Source organism: Pectinophora gossypiella, chromosome 4, assembly GCF_024362695.1.
Source record: "Pectinophora gossypiella chromosome 4, ilPecGoss1.1, whole genome shotgun sequence".
NCBI classification, from domain to species: Eukaryota; Metazoa; Arthropoda; class Insecta; order Lepidoptera; family Gelechiidae; genus Pectinophora; species Pectinophora gossypiella.
In genome coordinates, this window is record NC_065407.1 from 604013 (window position 1) to 624545 (window position 20533).

At 37.9% G+C, this 20533-nt stretch overlaps 1 protein-coding gene across 1 annotated transcript in view; it reads left to right on the forward strand.

The window, feature by feature from the left end:
* Positions 1 to 172: 172 nt before the first annotated feature.
* LOC126366150 (serine protease inhibitor dipetalogastin-like) overlaps positions 173 to 20533 on the forward strand; it is a 28195-nt gene continuing 7834 nt past the window's right edge. Inside the window, exon 1 of the mRNA XM_050009095.1 lies at positions 173 to 267. The gene's annotated coding sequence lies outside the window, so the exon portion shown is untranslated. The remainder of the gene's footprint in view (positions 268 to 20533) is intronic.

Below are 20533 nucleotides of genomic sequence, written 5' to 3' on the forward strand. Positions count from 1 at the left end.
GCATCGTCACAATTTTCAAAGCTCATATCCAAAGCTAAAAAAAAAAGTTAGTTTCCCGCTTCCTGAACGCAGCTGTCAACTAATGTCATTACGGTTTTTGTGCACCGGCGCGTCACTTCGCCTCCGTAAATAAACTAATTGAAAACCAATATTTAATACAAAAACATGATTGATATAGTGCGAAAAATCTGTTACTTACATAATCAAGTGCTTTTTTCTCTAAAAAAGCTAGAAACAGTACCAAAGAAAAAAATATGGATTAAACTGGTAAGTCTTAACATTATCCATCTACTAAAACAAGAGAAGATATAATTATGATCAATTCAATTTAATTCCTTTTATTACAAATTACTTTTTTTGAGGTTATAATTTTATAATCCTAAAATTCGAAGAAGTAACTTAAGTTGGTACTTATTACTAATAAAAGTAACTAGTTTTATTAACAGAAATAATAATAATATTAAAATTGTATCGTGTTCGTGTTATAACAGTGATTTAAAAGTTATACTTTTTTTTTTTGTTTTTCCCCGAAGGGTAAGGCAAAGGGAACTATGCCCATACAGCCATGTCTGACGTATTTTTTTCTTGATGATTAATGAAATGGTGAAAGGTGATGAATGATGATGATGAAACCTAAGCCCCCACCCTCGGAGTAGACTCCTACTCCGAACCCCAAACGAATTAACTCAAAAGTCCGCATAAACTTTTGAGTTATGAAGCGGCTTCCTAGCACGAAGCGAAAATAGGCAGATACACTTTGTTTATTGAATACTCCAATATAATAACACTCGCGAATGTCTTCCGACTAACTTAATGCGATCATTAACCACAAAACACCACTTCGTATTAATTATTTAGATTACTCAATGAAGAAAGCAACTGTCCCGTTTCCGTTTCCCGCCAAAAAGCTTTAAAAGTTATACTTTATTCCGATGTTGATGTTGTTTAAATTCGCCTTATATAAGGCAGGCAAAGATCTGAGGACTATACAGTCTTGACTTTAGTAATTTAATATTCGAAAATCACGATCAAAATAGGCCTAAGCCTTGTCTTCAGTCCCTGATTGCCGCGTTTTTATTTTCATCTGTCAAAAAATAATAATAATTTTTTTTTGTTTCTTTTTGTAATTCATGTTCTTGGCTTATGTTGCGGTTGATAACTTACTATCAGCGAATGAAATGAGCAGTTTTATTATAAAACAAAGAGAACCAGTGAAATATAACCGCAGAATGGCATAGAAAAGTAAATAATTAACTCGGAAATAATTTGACAAGTTCAGATAATTAGATGACAGAAGCACTTCATGTTTACCCTGTTCATCAAGAAGTACCCATGACACAGTAGTACTCGATATCACAGAGGTCATCTACACCATTGGTAGACAAGATACATAACTTATTCAAGATAACACTTAAAACATTTAGAGAATTATAATTGGTTTACTACAGGATAACCATACTTAAAAATGATATTATATATATTATAACAGTACATAATCCCTTCTCACAGTCTCTGTTAAGTGGTGTTAATAATGTTATCTTCTCCGAATGATACTTACAATATAAGATGATGATAATATACCCTAACAATAAAAACAGAAAGAGTGTTAAGAGAGTACAGGCAAAAGATAGCCTTATTATAGTAAGCAATTTCTTCCAAATTACTCTAATCTTATTATAATTCAAGCTTCCAACGTATGGGTGATGATTATTGGTACCAACCTAACCAACAAGAGAACACCACTTGGAGAGTCACCTAGTTAAGCACTAGTAGTGAACTGTCTGACTAGAGAATAGAGAGACTATTTGTTTCCTTTTAGAGCTATCACAATAGAGGATAGACAATGGACTTGATGTATCAACCCTATTAACATAAAAATCAACCACTAAGACTGTTGCAAAGCGCAAATATACCTATGCGTTATTTTAATACCTAGAGCTATCATTTAGCGGATGGACAGTGGACTTGATGGTACCAACTTAATGTACATAAGAGCTATCACTAGGAAGTTTGCCATTGCTAAGCGCTAATATACCTATTTTACATTTCCATACCTAGAGCTATCACTTAGAGGATAGACAATATACTTGAAGGTATCAATGTAATGAACATAAGAGCTACCACTAGGAAGGTCGCCACTGACAAGCGCTAACATACCTATTTCTCATTTCCATACTTAGAGCTATCACTTAGAGGATAAACAATGGACTTGATGGTATGAACCCTATTAACAAAAGATCTACCACCAGGAAGGTCGCCATTGCCAAGCGCTAATATACCTATTTATCATTTCCATGCCTAGAGCTATCACTTAGAGGATAGACAATGGACTTGAAGGTATCAACACAATGAATGTAAGAGCTACCACTAAGAAAGTCGCCATTGACAAGCGCTAACATACCTATTTCTCATTTCCATACTTAGAGCTATCACTTAGAGGATAGACAATGGACTTGATGGTATGAACCCTATTAACATAAGAGCTACCACGATTATGGTCGGCATTGGCAAGCGCTATATACCTATTTCTCATTTCCATACTTAGAGCTATCACTTAGAGGATAGACAATGGACTTTATGGTATGAACCCTATTAATATAAGAGCTACCACGATTATGGTCGGCATTAGCAAGCGCTATATACCTATTTCTCATTTCCATACCTAGAGCTATCACTTAGAGGATAGACAATGGACTTGATGGTATCAACTCAAATAACATAAAGCTACCACTACAAGTATCGCCTTTTGCTAAACGCTAGTAGATAGCTAGAACATAGACCAACTATTTTTTATACTTTTATTTCCATGTTTGGTTTGTCACTTGAGGAATCGAAGATAAACCATTGAATTGTCGGGGCTTACCTACCCATGTTGAAACTCAAGATTAGACTAATGCTGAGAAACAATAGACTATTATGTCAAATTGATTATTATAAAATAATGAGAGTACAAATTCTGAAGAAATAACCGACAATTCAAAACCTAAAAGCCTCTGTTTTATTAATCAACCTCATCATCACAGGCCTTTACATCTTTATCAGATGATTCAACTGTGCTAGAAATCAAAGTATTAATAGTATGTAATGTCAGAGATTACTTTCAAAAGAGATAACTGTACACAAGACATGGTTAGAGAATACTGCTATTAAATTCTTTCAACCAACATCATAAAATTCAAATAGCACATAAATAATAATGAATAACATTGCCCGAAGAGTGAGTAAACGAGATAGCAACAGGATCTGTGGAACAGAGACAACAGTATCAGAAGGCAGCCCCACAGCCAACAGCATGAACAGAAAGCCCACAAGGAACAGTATCAGCAGGCCGCCCCACAGCCAGCAATAAAAGCAGTGATGCAACCAGTCATGATCAGCAGTGCCATAACCAGCAGTACCAGCAGCCCTACAGCCAGCAGTAGTAGCAGAGCTACAACCAGATGTATTAGCAGTCTCACAGCCATTAGTATCAACAGTGGCCCAGGCAGCAAGGCCGTTTAAGAATAGTACCTCATGAGGAGGAAGAATTCCCTATAAAGTTATAATGGGAAAATTTGCACAAGCAAATATACCTACCTTTATGATATTTACTTTTTCAAAATTCTGGAAAAATTAATTCCGAATGTCTATCACTAAAAGTTTTAGCATTATCATTAAGACATGGGATTCAAATCCTGTCTTTGTTAATCAGGAATAACAATACTAATCTCAGTATAAATTGAGGTACCTACCTGATAATATTATAACTTCAATGAAAATTTCCTTCAAGTATTACATTCGAAATTGTAAAATATTGATACCTAGTTCGGTTAGATAGAATAGTTGCCCTTTTTATTATTAACTCATAGGTGAAAAGGAAGGAAAAATAGTTCATTATTAACATATAACTTACATCACCATTAGCGTTTTCTCTAAATTATGTTGTTGTAGATTTATTATGTTGTTGCTGATCAGCCCAAAACACAGTTTACAATTAATATAAAAATTACAACAATAATGTCCCTCCACTTAATCAATCGGAACCAAACTGCAGTGGAGAAGTAACAATAATATTTTCATGATAAATATATGTTTATCCAATTTTTCCAGTAAATAATAGGACGTTACTATTACTGTCCTAAAAACAAATTCAATAATTATTACACTAAAGAGATAGCTGCGTAAACAATGTTACGTGTGTTAATGTGTTGTGTGTACGTTGTTCTATCATCTGATTGGTGGGTGAAAGGTTGCATAGAGGAATAGGAAAAAAATCCACAACAAGTTATATTTATTATTACCACATAAAAAAATATACTAAATGTTATTACCAAGCCCATATGGTCGATATTAGGTAATACACAATAACGTGGGCTCAGGTAATCTATTTTAATAAAAACAAAATCTTAATTATTCCGAAGATAATTATCACACAAGTACATAATGTAAATGCACTTCCCCTCTTTATACTTTCAGCCTCATTTAACAATATTTTATAATAAAGAGGAAAGTTTAGTTCAGTGGTTCTGAATATTTTAATGAAAAAGGTCATTTGAATAAATGTATCGAAATTCTTACTTGCACTTATATTTGTATTTTCTCTAATCAATTTGACATGTTGTCTTAGGATTCATTTAACTACTCAATGTCGACAACAATTGCCAACTTAGCACAGGATGTTACAATCAATCTTGTGTCTGGGTGCCCTCGTCATTACCCGTTCTTCTTTATGTATTTCTTCTTCTTTTATGTATGTAAACAAATAATGTGTAACTTTGATAATTATTGTAGCCCTTGGTGTGCCAATGAAAAATGAGTGTTATACTATATGATGAAGTCTCACAGTCCTTTCGACTATAACTATCGTTGTTGTTCAAGAGCTTCGGAAATGTGCTCTATGGTGAGGTCCCTGTGAGGCTCTTATAGCCAATCTTGATGTTGAGCTCCATCAGAAATTTGTTCTTGTGTAGTTCTTTTGTTGTGAAATTGATAGTAATGTGAAATAGGTATTTAATGTACTTGCTCAACTTCAACTTTATTATTTAGAACTATGTATCTATTCTAGTACAGTATAGTATAACCATATATAACATACATAATATCGATTCCATTCTTGAGAACTGGTGAAACTTGTTTAGCGAACAGTTATTATTCTTATTGTTTTTTACATGATAATATCAAAACGTTTGGTGGAACGCCGCGCTGAGTTTATCAGGAGACGGCTGTGCCTCTGACTGCCTTTATTGGGATTAAAGTCATGGGCAGCTTAATTAGCTTTTGTGATAACAATGTATGTACTTTATTCATTAATGAATAATCATATTATTGGTACTCGTTTCAATTTAAATGTTTCATTCCCAACTAAACTTTGAACATCTACACTGTTAAAAACCTCTCGAACAAGGAGCGAGTATAATTATGAGATTAAACGAACTTACCTGTAAGTGAAGTTCTATCTCAATTATACGAAGCTCCTTGTTCGAGAGGACTCCCTCCCTTCAATTTTAATATCCCGCCCTAAAGCTTCCACAGGTGATGGAGTTGTCCATGAAACATGCTTTAAACATAATGACATTAGTTGACAGCTGCGTTCAGGAAGCGGGAAACTAACTGTTTTTTTAGCTTTGGATATGAGCTTTGAAAATTGTGACGATGCTGGAGCATAAGACGTAGACTACACTGTTAAAAACCTCTCGAACAAGGAGCTTCGTATAATTGAGATAGAACTTCACTTACAGGTAAGTTCGTTTAATCTCATAATTTTCCGTCACAAAAGTATGGAACTGAAAATACTATATACTAAAATTTTCATTAATTTTCCCACAGGAAATTGCACTTGATATCAACTCAGAATCATAGTCTGAATCATCCCCCTCAGTATTCGGTACGATGTCACTAACACCCTGTATACAAAGATTACACAGATTACTAAGAGAGAGAGAGAGTTTAATGTATTGATGCACAAAATGGCTTTCTCAATCGTTGATCCTATATTAGTTACATACGTATTATATGATTGCCAATTCGCCACACGCAACTTCGCAGTTTAACTGTTAACCATAAACGTGTGGGATAAATTATGACACCACGCCATAAGCCATAAGAGAGCATAATCGCGTCACGATGTCTAGCCAACAGGGCCAACACGACAAACATGTCAGACGTGGCGGCGCGTGCCAGTGCGGCCATCGTGCCAGCTCGTGGCACGCCAAATAGCCACGAGGTAATGAATAAACTTGATCATCGGATACGTGGACAAATTCACAAGTTTAATTAAAATACGATCCGAGCTCGCTTTGTTCGCCAACTATTTCACTAGGACGGAATGCGGAACGGAATCCCAATCCTATCGTGATCTGCAAAAAGTGTTTCAACCAACTCGCCTTAAGAAGCAAAGCAAGTCTTATCTTATTTCTTACTTTTTATTGTAAAATAAAACGGCCTCCGTGGTCCAGTGGTTGAGCCTTGTGCTCACGATCCGGAGGCCCCGGGTTCGAATCCCGATGGGGACAAATCACAAAAATCACTTTGTGATCCCTAGTTTGGTAAGGACATTACAGGCTGATCACCTGATTGTCTAAAAAGTAAAAAGATCCATGCTTCGGAAGGCACGTTAAGCCGTTGGTCCCGGTTATTACTTACTGATGTAAGTACGTAGTCGTTACATGGGTCATGACACCAACACCAGTAACCCTGACACCAGGGTTGATGAGGTTGGTAATTCACCTCACAATCCACACGATAGAAGAGAAGAAGATTTTAAAATTCTTGATTGATAAAACAAAGGACTGTGACGAAAAAGGTACATTATATCCCGAATCACGACAAAAACATCTTTCTCGTTTTGTTATATGTCCCTTAACTTAGTTTTCCTTTAAACAGGTTCTCCCATTGATGTATAGGTATTAAGTTGAGTTCACCCATGTTTTGACTCAAGCTAATTCCGAGACAAACAAAATATACTTATTTATTGCGTCTTTAAAGATGTGATTAGTTTGAAAAGTAAATAAATCCCACAAGAAGTGTCGAAAGGAAACTTAATTTTGGCACAAATCGAATTACATACCGCCGACTCACGTTCCCGCAGCCGGCGCCGTACCGGTAAGATTAGGGCTTCAAAATGATGTGAATTACCACAGACGTGACCGTTACCGCATGTTACGTTCCGGTATACAATTTACGAAGAAAAACCATAAATTATACTTGACATAAAATTCTAAGAGGAAATTACAAATAACGTAGGTAAGTATTTTAAATAATAAAAGTAAGCGATAATAATTATAATCAAAGAATTATTGTTTTTATAGTAATCACTCATGCTTGGGGCAACTTACAAACAACATCGTCAATTTACGAAAAATGGCTTTGATAAAAAATATTTTTTACAACCTGTGCATAGTTACTATTTTATTTATTTCAATACTAGCAACCCGCCCGGCTTCGCTCGGGTGCAATGCTGTAGAAAAAATTAAATTATTTACAACATCACATTAAAAACCTCAAAAATAACAGTATTTCTCCACTATTTAATGGATGTTATTATACATATAAACCTAATTAAAGCACATAATAACGGGTTCTTACCGCGTTTAAATGGGGATATGAGACTCCCGATATTTCGACACTGTTGCAAGTGCCATATCCCCATTTAAACGCGGTAAGAACCCGTTATTATGTGCTTTAATTATAATAATAACCGCGCAAACTTAAAACAATGTACATATAAACCTTCCTCTTGAATCACTTTATCTATTAAAAAAACCGCATCAAAATCCGTTGCGTAGTTTTAAGGATTTAAGCGTACATAGGGATATAGGGACAGAAAAAGCGACTTTGTTTTATACTACGTAGTGATAAAGAAAAGTAGTGGTTAAGTTACCGATAACTCTATTAATACCGGTAATCTAAATAACGGTCACAACACTAGCCTGACACTAGTCCCGGAACCAGGAACAGCCAGTACCTGGTACTATTGTAAGTTGTATTGTTGTTCTTTATTGTATTGTACCACTGCACTCGTGATCCCTTCAACCATAGATCATGATTGATTCATATTTTCGTAATGGAATAGTAATTCATTATTTTTATTTGCCAGGAACACGTATCAATAAAATAATTTGTGAACATGAATTATGAATTTCTATTTTCGTACTTTATCGATTTTGTATGTCTATTCAAGCACAAAATTAATTCCGGCAGGCTTAATTTAATTTGACTACAACTTTGTCTACAACTAGTGTCTTCCTTCTCTTATCATAACGAAAAGAAAGGGACAGTGCTATTTTTTAGAACTGTCAAGTTAAGTTTGAATTAAATCGGCGTCTGCGAGAATCGGCAACAACATTTACGTGCTGGAGTCAAGATTCCCTTGATGCGATAGCTCCATGCTGCGGTAAAGAATGAGGAAGCAATAGTCTGCACTGCTGTGCGGCAGCAAGACAGTAAGGAGTCGGAGATGCTCAGCCGCCGCTGTAATTAGTACGGATCCTACTATTGCTGGCGCGTGGGCCGATGCACCAGTTGTTAGCGATATTTTGTAGACAGTTACCAAACAAACATACGCTTAAGCATTCATTCCTGACTATTATGACAATAACATAACATAGCATCACGCCTGCATCCCCACGGGCAAGAATTTTAAGTCCCATGTTCGTACAAGGGGGCAAGACTATTGCCTTTAACTGGACACAAATCCTGAAAACCACGGAATATCAATTATTTATGATCCAAACATGAATTTAAACTCATAAAGTCGAATTCAGTTGTTTAGAGCTGGATCCGGGCTTGAAACCCGTGACACTACTATGTCAGTCACGCGTTCTGCGAACAGGACTATTACAGATTATTAAGACAATGGCCCCGATTCCAGACACCTCCAAATTTTGTTTTAAGTTATAACCGTCATTTTTTTGTCCGCCGAAATGAAAAGGGACGGGTGATTGTCAACAAGTAAATTTTAAATTAATGAATAACCCGTGCGAAAAAATAGGCATCTCGCTGGTATGCAATGCGTTTGACGTGCTGTCTACTTAATTCTGTCGGGTTATTGGCCGATGTAAGATTTTTAGACGGTTGTTTTAGATTTATGATTAAAATTGACGTGTATTCCATAAACTTTATGCCTGTCGATTACCCGTCCCTTTCTTCTTCAACGGATAAGAAAATAACAGGTATAACTTAAAATTAGATGGCGTCAGTAAACTCAATTTCCAGACACAATAGTTAAACAATATGGTTTGGATTTTAAAAGGACATGAGAAGCACAATCGGCGGCCTTATTGCTAAATAGCAATTTCTTCCAGGCAAACCTTAGGCTGAAATAACTTAGTGTATTAAGTTTAAAGGAAACACATACGTATTGGCACTTTAGAGGTTTATAGCAAACTAGTTATATTAAGTACATTATGAACCGCAAGGCACGTCCGCATAAAATATGTTCAGTATTAGGCCGTACACTTGCAGCACTTGAACAACCGTCAATCTGTTACGATTTATTCCAATTTCCACTATCCCGTCTCAATTGTACCACAAAGTGAACAAGTATTCGGGAGCCATTCGCAAGGAACGCAAGGAACGCCAACTAGTTTGTGAACACAGATTGAATCTGTAATGTGTTTCAGTCTAGAGCTAAATTATTTTGACCTGCACATTTGCTACCGACAGAGCCGACACAGGAAATGGTTGGCAGGTGCTTTCATCAAAGTTGAACACTTGGCTTGCACTGATGTGATTGGCTCACCGTTGATACAAAGTGTTTTGGTGCAATTTGTAGAAGTCGAATTTCCTGTTTCAATCTTTGGTTACCTTACTATACTGAACGATTTGCCTACCTTGTAGGCAAGTTAGGGTTAGTTCATTCCTCATATTTTCACGTAACACTGATAACTGCGCGAATAATTATGAATTACTTCAACAAAAAACATAGAACACGTTCAGCTGCTTGTCTTCCCGGGCATGTCGTAAAAACCGACAGAGGGATTGCGTTCTCTAACATGATGGACCAATGTTATGGGCGATAGGCTGATCCCTTATCACCATAAGGTTCATCATATCCATCTTAGGACTTCGTATCAACAGTGGCTGCAAGTTGTCTTTGATTACTTGTGGCTCTGCCCACCCCATTTGGGATTACGGGCGTGTGTTTATGTATGTATGTATGTACTTCAACAAAAAAGCCTTGGTAGGTAATAGAGACTTTTCAAAATCATTGCAAATTCCGATCGGCATCGTCGGTAGGCCCTAAAGTCACTTCCAAACATTGGCTGATTACCAGTATAGTCAAGTATAATAATGTTCATTTGCCTAGTGGTATATTTTGGGTGATATTTTCAAAGAAAGCGTGGTACTGATTTTCAAGTAAATCTTCTGATCAGCAATTCGGTAAATCCTTTAAACCTAAATCAGAACAGAGCGTCACCATCTTAGCATACACATTTTTTGCCTTCTATAAACCGGAACAAACCTACTGGCTCTACATTTCACGCAACACAATCCAAATAAACACCCTGTCTTACTTCACGTGGCATGTGAGCCCGCAAAAAGCAACAAATATGGCTTTGTAAGAAACAACAAAAACAAGCTTTAAATAGTCTCTTTTAATGTACTCCGGTGAAAAATACCGCTATTTCCGCGTTATTGTGAGGACAAGACTCGAGTCTGCACGCCGGCAACCATTCGAGCTCATGCAAAAATTATACAGGACCCTTACTGGGTCGTAAATTGAGAAGAGAAAGGGACCTTTTTAAGCTTATTGTTTTGCACCTCGCCACGATTGTTTCCTTTACAGCGATGAAATATTCATACGGTAAGCGTTGCGCTCACTTTAGGAAGTAATCCGGCGATCTGCGGACAATGCCGCTCGCTGCGGCTAAATGCTGTGAGTAAGGCTGCGTCCCCAGTAGGCAAACTGTGAGCCGCCGACTGAGTTAGCGGCGTATCGGTTTAGTACGCCCTTCCATATATTTCAAATGGAGTGTTCACAGTTTGCTAGTTTTGCGCTCACTGTACGCAGTTGCAGCGTTACGCGCGCCGACTATTTTAGTGAGCGGCCGACTCCCACCAAAACCGGTTCCAGTCGACAATTGGTTGGACGTTTGCCGCAAATTGATTATTCGGATAGTTAGAAAAAAGCTATCATCGTGTTAGGACGTGTTTTTTTGCATCGCACCTAACTAATCTCAACGCACACACACATCACTAACTCAAATTTCAGTTCGCTGCAAATTTGCGGCTCACTCAGTCGGCCTCTGACAGTTTGCTTACTGGGGACACAGCCTAAGAATAAATTAGGACGCGGCTCCAGCCTGGAAAAGGCTTTGTTTTGTTATTTGTACTTTATGGTCACGATTAATGACATAAAGGTGCCTCAAGTTTTTGCAGATCGTCTTCTGACGATTATTATTTTTATAACTCATAATTTTCTATCGGATGTGTGTTTTAACATTCCTATAGGTATAAGTAGTGTTTTGTTTTCCAACGTCTTCAAAATTTGCCCAAGAAACATTCCTACTAGAATCTGCAATACGATACCCCTCTCGATTGCAACATTTATTTCCAGTAAGTCCGTGGGCAAGTTTTATTGAACCATTCCTTGATTTAAACACGGTGAACACCGATGGAGGGGATAACCAACTTCTATAGAGGATAACTCTTAGACAATACCTCATTGTGAACGAGGGAAGTATCTTAGCAATAAACCTGAATTATAGCTCAATAATGTCTTAGAAGATTATTGTATTCTAAGTAACGGAACTACTTTTCTTTGTTCAACAGTTTCAGCAGTTCTTTAAGGACTAAGATACATTCTCTTAGGCAATCAAAACAGATAAGAATGTTTAAGAATGATATAAATCACTCGACATTTAGTTAGAATATGTCACTACCATATACAGGGTGTTAGTGACATTTAGTTAGAATATGTCACTACCACAGGGTGTTAGTGACACCGTAACGAAAACTTTGAGGGATGATTCAGAGTTGATATCAAGTGGAATTTTCCGTCACGAAAGTATGAAACTTAAAATGAAAAGAGTATGGAAATAAAAAAAAAACACAAAAAATTTCATGGATTTTCAGGATCATGGTCTGAATCTTCCCCCTCGGTATTCGTTACGATGTCACTAACACCCTGTATATTTTCATTTGGTTGAATTCTCATGCGTTATTCTTCTCATGTTTTTGTTCAGGCAAGCGTTGCGTTCCAGCGGATGCACCTTAGTTTAACACGTTGTACAATAATGTATTCTACTGAGCAAATGTGTCTTACAAACTTCTCAAGGTCTTGTGCTGGTGTATTGGCACCATTATGGCATCAACTTGTCAAAATTCTCATTTATTTTGAATTGTGTGAAAACGTGAAAGCCTAACTAAATAATTAATTTATTAGAAAATCGTCAACTAAAACCGTGGTTAGACACACAAAGCTGTACTGTGGTCATAATTAGGCTGACAATACCACCGCCACAATTTCATTAAAATTCAACTGCAATTTACAGTGCTTAGTACAGTAATTGAATTGACAATGTACTTATTTGCTATTTGTTCATTCTGCAGTCAGTCAGTACAAGTATTTGTAGCTACAGCAGACCCCGTAAATCATTTATCATTTAAGTACCTACATCTTCTATCGTGTGGGTTGTGAGGTGGAGGACTAACCTCATCAACCCTGGTGTCAGGGTTACTATTGAGCCGCCAAAGGCCCCTGACATGGCTCATGTAGCTAGTAGTAACCAGAACCAACGGCTTAACGTGCCTTCCGAAGTACGGATCATCTTACTTTCGGACAATCAGGTGATCAGACTGTAATGTCCTAACCAAACTAGGGACCACAAAGTAATTTTTGTAATGTGTCCCCACCGGGAATCGGACCCAAGACCGTGAGCCCAACGCTCAACCACTGGACCACGGAGGTCGTTAGTTCGTTAACCTACTTATATTGTTAACAGAACCATCAATGGTTTTTTCAATAAAAAAATAAGCAAGTGGTGAATGTGGAGCCTATACACTTTAAGTGTGACGGATGTTTACGGGTGTGAAGAACTACTTCCTGGAGCTTTTTTTTTTTGACGTGACTTATTGTGGATTTGCCGCAGATGGCATTAACTACTTGGCCGGACAAATGGGGAGCGCTGAAGGCTCTCACCCGGTACAACGTTTAAGACAACAGGCCTGAGGGTGCCCAGTTGGGCGCGAACCTCGGCTCAGGGCGTCGTCTGAGAGGAAAAATATTTGAAAGAATTAATCGACCCTAGTGGGTCGATAGCGATAAGCGCTGAATGAGGGAAATCGTCGACCACGCCGGCGGGGTCGGTATCGGGGACCATTACAACTTCCTGGACCGAGTACAACGGCTCCACCACTCTCCAGCGAAGCGGGACAGGGAAGTGATACTCCGACTTACCTCTAAAAGTATTCTACGCAGCATAAACCCACGCACGAGAGCTTGTACCTAACGTAGATTTAATATTAATTACATATCTTAAAAATTATTACCTTCTATTATTTAATTATCTATTCTATTCGGTAGCACCCAAAGCGCTACAACGTAATTGACAGCCAAACAAAGTTTTGTCTCACGTAGACAATTCAGTTGCATCCGACTTTGCCCAGCTGTCGAATACTAATTTTTTATTGAAAAGGCGGTTAGTATTGAAGTTTGAGATGGGGATGACAAACCGCATAGTGACAGTTTACCGATCACACGTGTAGAGCATAATTCGATCACGTTAGAGAGGTTATAATCCCTCATCGGTATTTACGACATGCGCGGGATGATTGGACACATACTTCCTTAACGTGTTCCTAGTCTACTGTCACACTAGCTTTTTTTTTTAAAATAGAACTCTTTCGTAAATCTTCTTGTTTACTCCACTTGATATTAACTCAGAATAATGAGCTGAATCTGTTTTCGTTACGATGTCACTAACACCCTGTATTTATATGCCTAAAGTTGTTATTTATAACTAGATTATAACTAATAATATGCTTCAATTGCTCTAAATAAATAGGTATTATAGGTTATTAATTTAAGTGTAAAGTTCCTAAAGAGTAGATTTAAGATATGTTAGTTATAGATTCCTTTTTTATTGTTATTATTTTCAAGTAATCGGCAACTAGTTGTATTCTGTGCCCTAGCAGGGCGTCACATGTACGCATATTTATTACAACACCTTGTATTACTTGTGACTTGCAATAAACTTCTATTCTATTCTATTCTAATTAGGCAAGCTGCAAATTCACTAGTCCATGAGTGGTTGCTGCATTTGTGGTTAGGTTTATTTGCCTAATTAGTCACTTGTAAACCAAACGTATTGACCTAGAGTCCGCCATCACTGGGAGAGCGCGTTATTGGTGCCTATTTGGGTAAACACGAACAGTGCCGGCCCTAGGGCGGTGCAAGGTGTGCCACCGCACCGGGGCGCCGAAATAGAGGGGGCGCCAAAATCATCCAAGACTGGTCCACCCGGAAACTAAAACTTCATCAGGCCCCGGGTTCAAATCCCGGTGGGGACATATCACAAAAATCACTTTGAAATCCCTAGTTTGGGTAGGACATTACAGATTGATCACCTGATTGTCCGAAAGTAAGATTATTCGTGCTTCGGAAGGCACGTTAAGCCGTCGGTCCTGGTTGCTATTTACTGATGTAAGTATGTAGTCGTTATATGAGCTATATCAGTGTCCTTTTGTGGCTCAGTAATAACCCTGACACCAGGGTTGATGAGGTTGGTATCCCACATCACAACCCGCACGATAAAAGAAGCACATAAAAGTCCGAACGGGTGGCCGGCAACATTTTTAAAAGATTTAAATAATCGAAAAATTTCATATAGTCAAGGGGCTGAGAGGAGCCACTTTGAGGTCTCACACCACCTAAATATTTTGCTAGGGCCGCCCCTGATCACGAGTGTGGTTGTGCTCGTTAGATGTTGATATTGAAGCAAGACGTGGATCTGTATACTGAGGCAGGACTGAAAGGTACCTAATATTAAGGCGATATATGCGTTTTGTGATACCCTGTGTGCAAGAAATTATAATAGTACATTATGATACAAGTAAGCTGTATTGGTCATTACAGTGAGGTTGGATTTCAGTCTGAGCAGGCGAGGGCATAATGGAGCCGAGAGTATAAACCAATGCTCACGCGTGTCATACGTCGTTCTTCAACATTTCGACGTTTTTAGTTTTGTTTTTCTGACATTTGCGAGGAAAAATCATTTTGCTGGTACAAATCAATACTAAGTAAACTGTATAAATTCATCAAAATCAAATATCATTAACAAAAAAAAAGAAAAACAAACCAAAATAAAAAAATGCAAAGGAAACGAAACTGGAAAAAAATGGAAAATGGAAATGGAATGGAAGGAAAGCGGTTGCTAGGGAATTTCGATCCGATTTCGCGAGACCTTGTCTAATTTTTCGGGATCAATCCCGAAGCATGATATACGAGATCCCTTTCGAAATTGACGGGATTGGGCGAATCTCCTTGAGTTATACTTTTTGTTTTGATTATGCTGATTTCCAAGGAAAACTACATTATTTAATTAGTAATATTTTAGAATAAAGGTTTTTGTTTTCTTTCAAAATATATTTTGTTTCGCTTAACCTCACTATCACAAAAAAGCAGTTTTCCCGAAAATTTCGGGATCCCGCGGGATCTCGAATTTGCGATCTCTAGTCGGGATTGCATTCCCTACTCCGGACGTTGAAATTCCGCGGACATTTTTTACCGGAACCCAATTTCGGTGTAAATAGAGTAGTGTCGTCACGATTTCTATTAGGGGCCCGTCAGACGTGCCATCACCTCGCGCGGCTGGCGAACTTAAAATCAATATTGCAATCAGAATACCTTCCTTACTCACCGACCTTGCTGTTAGAGTTAGATAGGTGGTGAGCCGTATTTGCCGTATCGGTCAAGCCAAATCAAATCAAATATCCTTCATTGCACACAAACAAAAGATAAAAATATTTATAATACATTTAACAAGAGTACTATTAAGCGACCTAATTGCCCTAAAGCAATTTCTTCCAGGCAACCACTGCCCGGAATCAACAATAAAAAAACTTGGATGACTTGGAAAAACAACGGTTAATAATAAGTACAGTAAATATTTATAAAAATACACTATATATATATATATATATAGCAATAGCACATACTCAATATATATATATAGATGCATATTTCTCAATAATACCTACCCATACTACAGAGAAAAGTATAAACTATACAATTGCGTTACTGAAAACTGCACATAAGATAAATTATTAACTCATTGGTGCAAGTCCGGTACCGGGTTTCGTACTAGCGCTCGAACCTGTATGTATATGTACCTCTGACTACCCCATTTGGGATTTAGTCGTGAGCTTTTGTTATTTACCTTCTTAATGTTACACTCCTAATGATACTATTGTTTATCTATATAATATGCCTTTCATAATGAAGAATTTCATTATCAAATGTAGTTGTCTTGGGTTAGGTGTATATTTTTAATGTCAACTCGCCTGAATGGTGTCATAAAACTGTTCCAGTTTACTTTGAACAAAGAATGAAGGGGTAATTTAGTCCAAAAATGTTATAAATAAATGATATTTTCTATTGTGGGAAAGGTGGATGAAGCAGCTCTGTCTGTCTGTGTGTCTAGCCAAGTAGTTAATGCTAACCTGGAGTTTCCCCTCGGAAATTCTGTTTTTTTTATTTAGTCCTGTCTTATTGTAGATTATCTGCAGCGCCGGAATAGAACTGTTACTCTGCGTATGTGTTGTCGCAGCTAGATTTCTCTGTGCTGTGGATTACTGGTAGTGGTTTATTTATGTACGTACACTCTGGCTATTGAAATATGCAACATTGTCACCGAACCAATATGGATCTCGGCGTCACTGGCATCTATCGCCACACATTTAGTGAGTCCAGTCTATATATCAGGGTTTGGCTACACTATAGTCTATACTCGCGATTGGGCTAGTCGGAGGTACATCCAGTGCAATCCACACATTTCTTGTCGCTTCACCGAGTTTTCTGTTGGACCAGCGCAGATACGAGTAACTATTAGGGAGCGGTATCGCTGCCTATGAGCAGCTGTGGTAGTGGCTTTACATGTAGTTTTAGACGGATGAGTTCGTAAAAAAAAATATGTTGACCTAAAATATATAATGATGAAGACCATATAATTACCCATTACTATTTATAAAAGGCCAAAATCTATTCTACTTTTATTAACCGTAACTGCTGAAAGTACTTTATATTTTCTCGAAGTATAATTCTCCTAGTTCGGCAAAAGTAGGACTCGTAGGACGATTATTTTATTATATCGCCTTTTCATTCCTCTCCGGGAGAATAGTTTAGAAAGTATTAAGCATTATTTGCAAAACAACGTTCATCAAAAGCCTGGGCGCACCACTAGCGGGTCACCAGTACATTGTGTGTGGAAGTGAAACCGCAAGACAATAGGAACTAATGCAACATTCGGTCCAGAACGGTAATTAGTAAGTTAATAATAGAGGCTGCACTAACAGGCGATCGATAGCAGGCACGGATAGACAGGTTTATCTACTCGCCTTGCATGTGTTGAGTGACGGGTGCATGTTGAACGTGCCGCCTGGCTTATGTTTCATGACTAAATCTATACTGTAGTGGTCTGTATGTCAATATTTCAATCGCCATTCTATATCTGAATCTATTTTTCATATACTATAGTCATATATTGTGCCTGTGGTCAAAAAGCGTCTCTAAAAGCGTGGTCTGTGGTCTGTGGTCAAACAGCTAAAATCTTGTGTGTAGATTTGAATTTCGAATTAAGCAATACACTATAGAGTAAAAAGTATAGTCCTTCTTGTCGTATTCGACATAGGCGACCTCAGTCTCTTCTCCCAAAAAAGAGAACAGCCAAATAAATGACTGCACAGCCACAGATCCACCCTCTCGTCTTCAGGATCCGGGCATCAGTGGACCCTCCGGTCCAACCGATAGGACCTAGAAGATACAGCAGCTGGCCGTAATTAAAAAGACTCTAACGTGCGTCCTTTAAGGCGTGTTGCAGCGTCCTGTTTTGTCGCATGGCAGCCAGAAGCATTTGCCTACCGAAGGTGTTCACCTATTACCCACACCGACTTTGGTACGATGACGGGAGACGACCGTCTACCTACACCCAATTAGATTTAGCCCACGGAGTGGTTTCCAGGGTGTGACCGCTGTAAGTACCATACAGACATGAGGAGCCACTAATGAAGAGATTCTGGAGCCTCGCACTACTACAGAGCAGTAGCCACGCGAGCCCCCGTTATTCTCCCGAATAAAAAAGTAATAAAAACATTAAAATATTTCAGGCGATGCCTATAAAAAGTTACTCACAGACAACACAATAATAAATCGACAAATAATTATAATGCTACGTATACGTAAGAAAGGACTCCGCTCCGCATCATTATGAGTTTGCAGTGAGCGTCGCATTAATGTTTGGACGTAATTCGTATTATGAAACAGTAGGACTAGGGCCCTGTGTTGGGAGGTTTTCTGGCCACGTGTTTCCCTCAGCGTTACAGATTCCGATGTGGTAGTAGTTTTACAGCTAGTTACATAATATGTAATTTAATTTTTTGGCGTTCAAAAAGCGCTAACTTTGTAAGCCAATTTTTTTAAAATTGAACTTAACTCTTTACATCAACCAACGAAACGCAAGCGCGCTTTATTGGGCCTAATTTTGGCCAGATGATAGCCCCAAGTATGTATTGCAACTATCAGTTAAAGGAACGCGTATAACGTTAGCTACAGGGCGGTAGAGCTGGGAACGTTTGCCATAGCACGAGATGGAGTAAACATCAACACATTTGCAAGTTAATTACGGTAACACGTCACTCCTGTTCACGCCTCTGCATTAGATACAATTTGATCATTTTCTTATCGTGTCGATGGCAAACTAAACAGTATCGGCCGAAAATAGACCCGGCTTAGTCAGCGGACTGTTTGCAGTTTGGTTTGGTAATTTGTCGTTTATCAAGTCGAGTACCACTAGCGACATGACCTTTAGGATATTTTATGAACAGCCTTAAATTCACAAAATAGTGTTCAAATTAAATTCGTTTTAAATTCAAATGTAAAGTTATAGTGATATGAGAATGAAAGTGTTCGAGTTCGTACACTTGGCTCTGCTTGAGATTTCACAACTTTTTAATAATGGTAGAGTCGCAAGACTTAGGTAGGTACTTAGTTACTTTCTTGCAAGAAAAGTTTTTACCCAACTGCGTACACTGCGTTGGTGAGTACCTTTCTATATTTAAGAATATCTTCCTTTCCTCGAAACTAGGGAATGATCTCACGAGATCTCGTCAAATTTTTCGGGATCAATCTTGACGGGATTGGGCGAATCTCCTTGAGTTATACTTTTTGTTTTGATTATGCTGAGTTCCTAAGAAAATTGAATTATCTAGTTAATAATAATGAAGAATATTTTTTTTTTATTTTCTTTTAGGTTATAAATAGGATAATTCATTAATATTTATTCAAGGATATTTTTTATTCAAGACCAATGTTTTGAGTAAAATAACACAAACAAATTCAATACCTACACCTACCTACTTCAGCATAAAATTTCCGGGGAATTTACTGTTGTAATAACAACAGCTGCTGTTGTGTTGTTGTTACTATTCACAAATACGACATAAACTTCAGCAGTGAACAATAATCATGAACATACTCGCGTCTTGTTTAAATACAAAAACAAGTGAAGATAAATTATTTATTCAGCTACACATTACAATATACACTTCTCATCAAAAAAATCGAAACACCTTGCAAGTTTACGTTTTGTCAGGATTATCAGAAAAATGTGTACATTTAGGAATAAATGTTAAATGTCGTTTAATAGTGAGTAATATGAGCTTATCAAATCTTAATGTTAATGTTCTAAATTTAAATGAATTTTTCATAGGTTTCGTATTTTGTTAAATGAGTCATTTTTATTCCGTATGGAGTATAAAGGAAATGGATAAAACAACACACGTAAATGAAAAAAAAAGCTAAAAAACGTTTATTTAATAACTTGTATTCCCTCCCCGAGCTCTAATTACTGCTTCCATACGGTTCTTCATCGATCGGATGAGAGTCACGATCACATGCTGTGGTATATTGTCCCATTCCTCTTGGATTGCATCTTGCAGCTGGCTAAGTGTTTCTGGGGCAGGATCTCTTGCTCGAATTCGTCTCTTTAATTCATCCCAAAGATGTTCAATGGGATTCATTTTCGGGCTTCTTGCTGGCCATTCCATAATAGAGATATCGACTTCGTTAAGATAATCTCGTACGACGCCCGCGGTGTGAGCCCTAGCATTGTCGTGCATGAATATGAAGCCGTTGCCAATAAAATGTGCATAGGGCATCACATGAGGCTCGAGACACTCCTCGACGTACCGATGACAGTTTAGTGCAGGCAGACGTGGCCCAGACACGAAAGCAAGCTCTGTCTTACCGTCGGCGCTGATTCCTCCCCAAACCGTCCACGAACCGCCACCATAGCTGACCTTTTCTTCAATGCAGCATTGTGCATAGCATTCTCCGTCT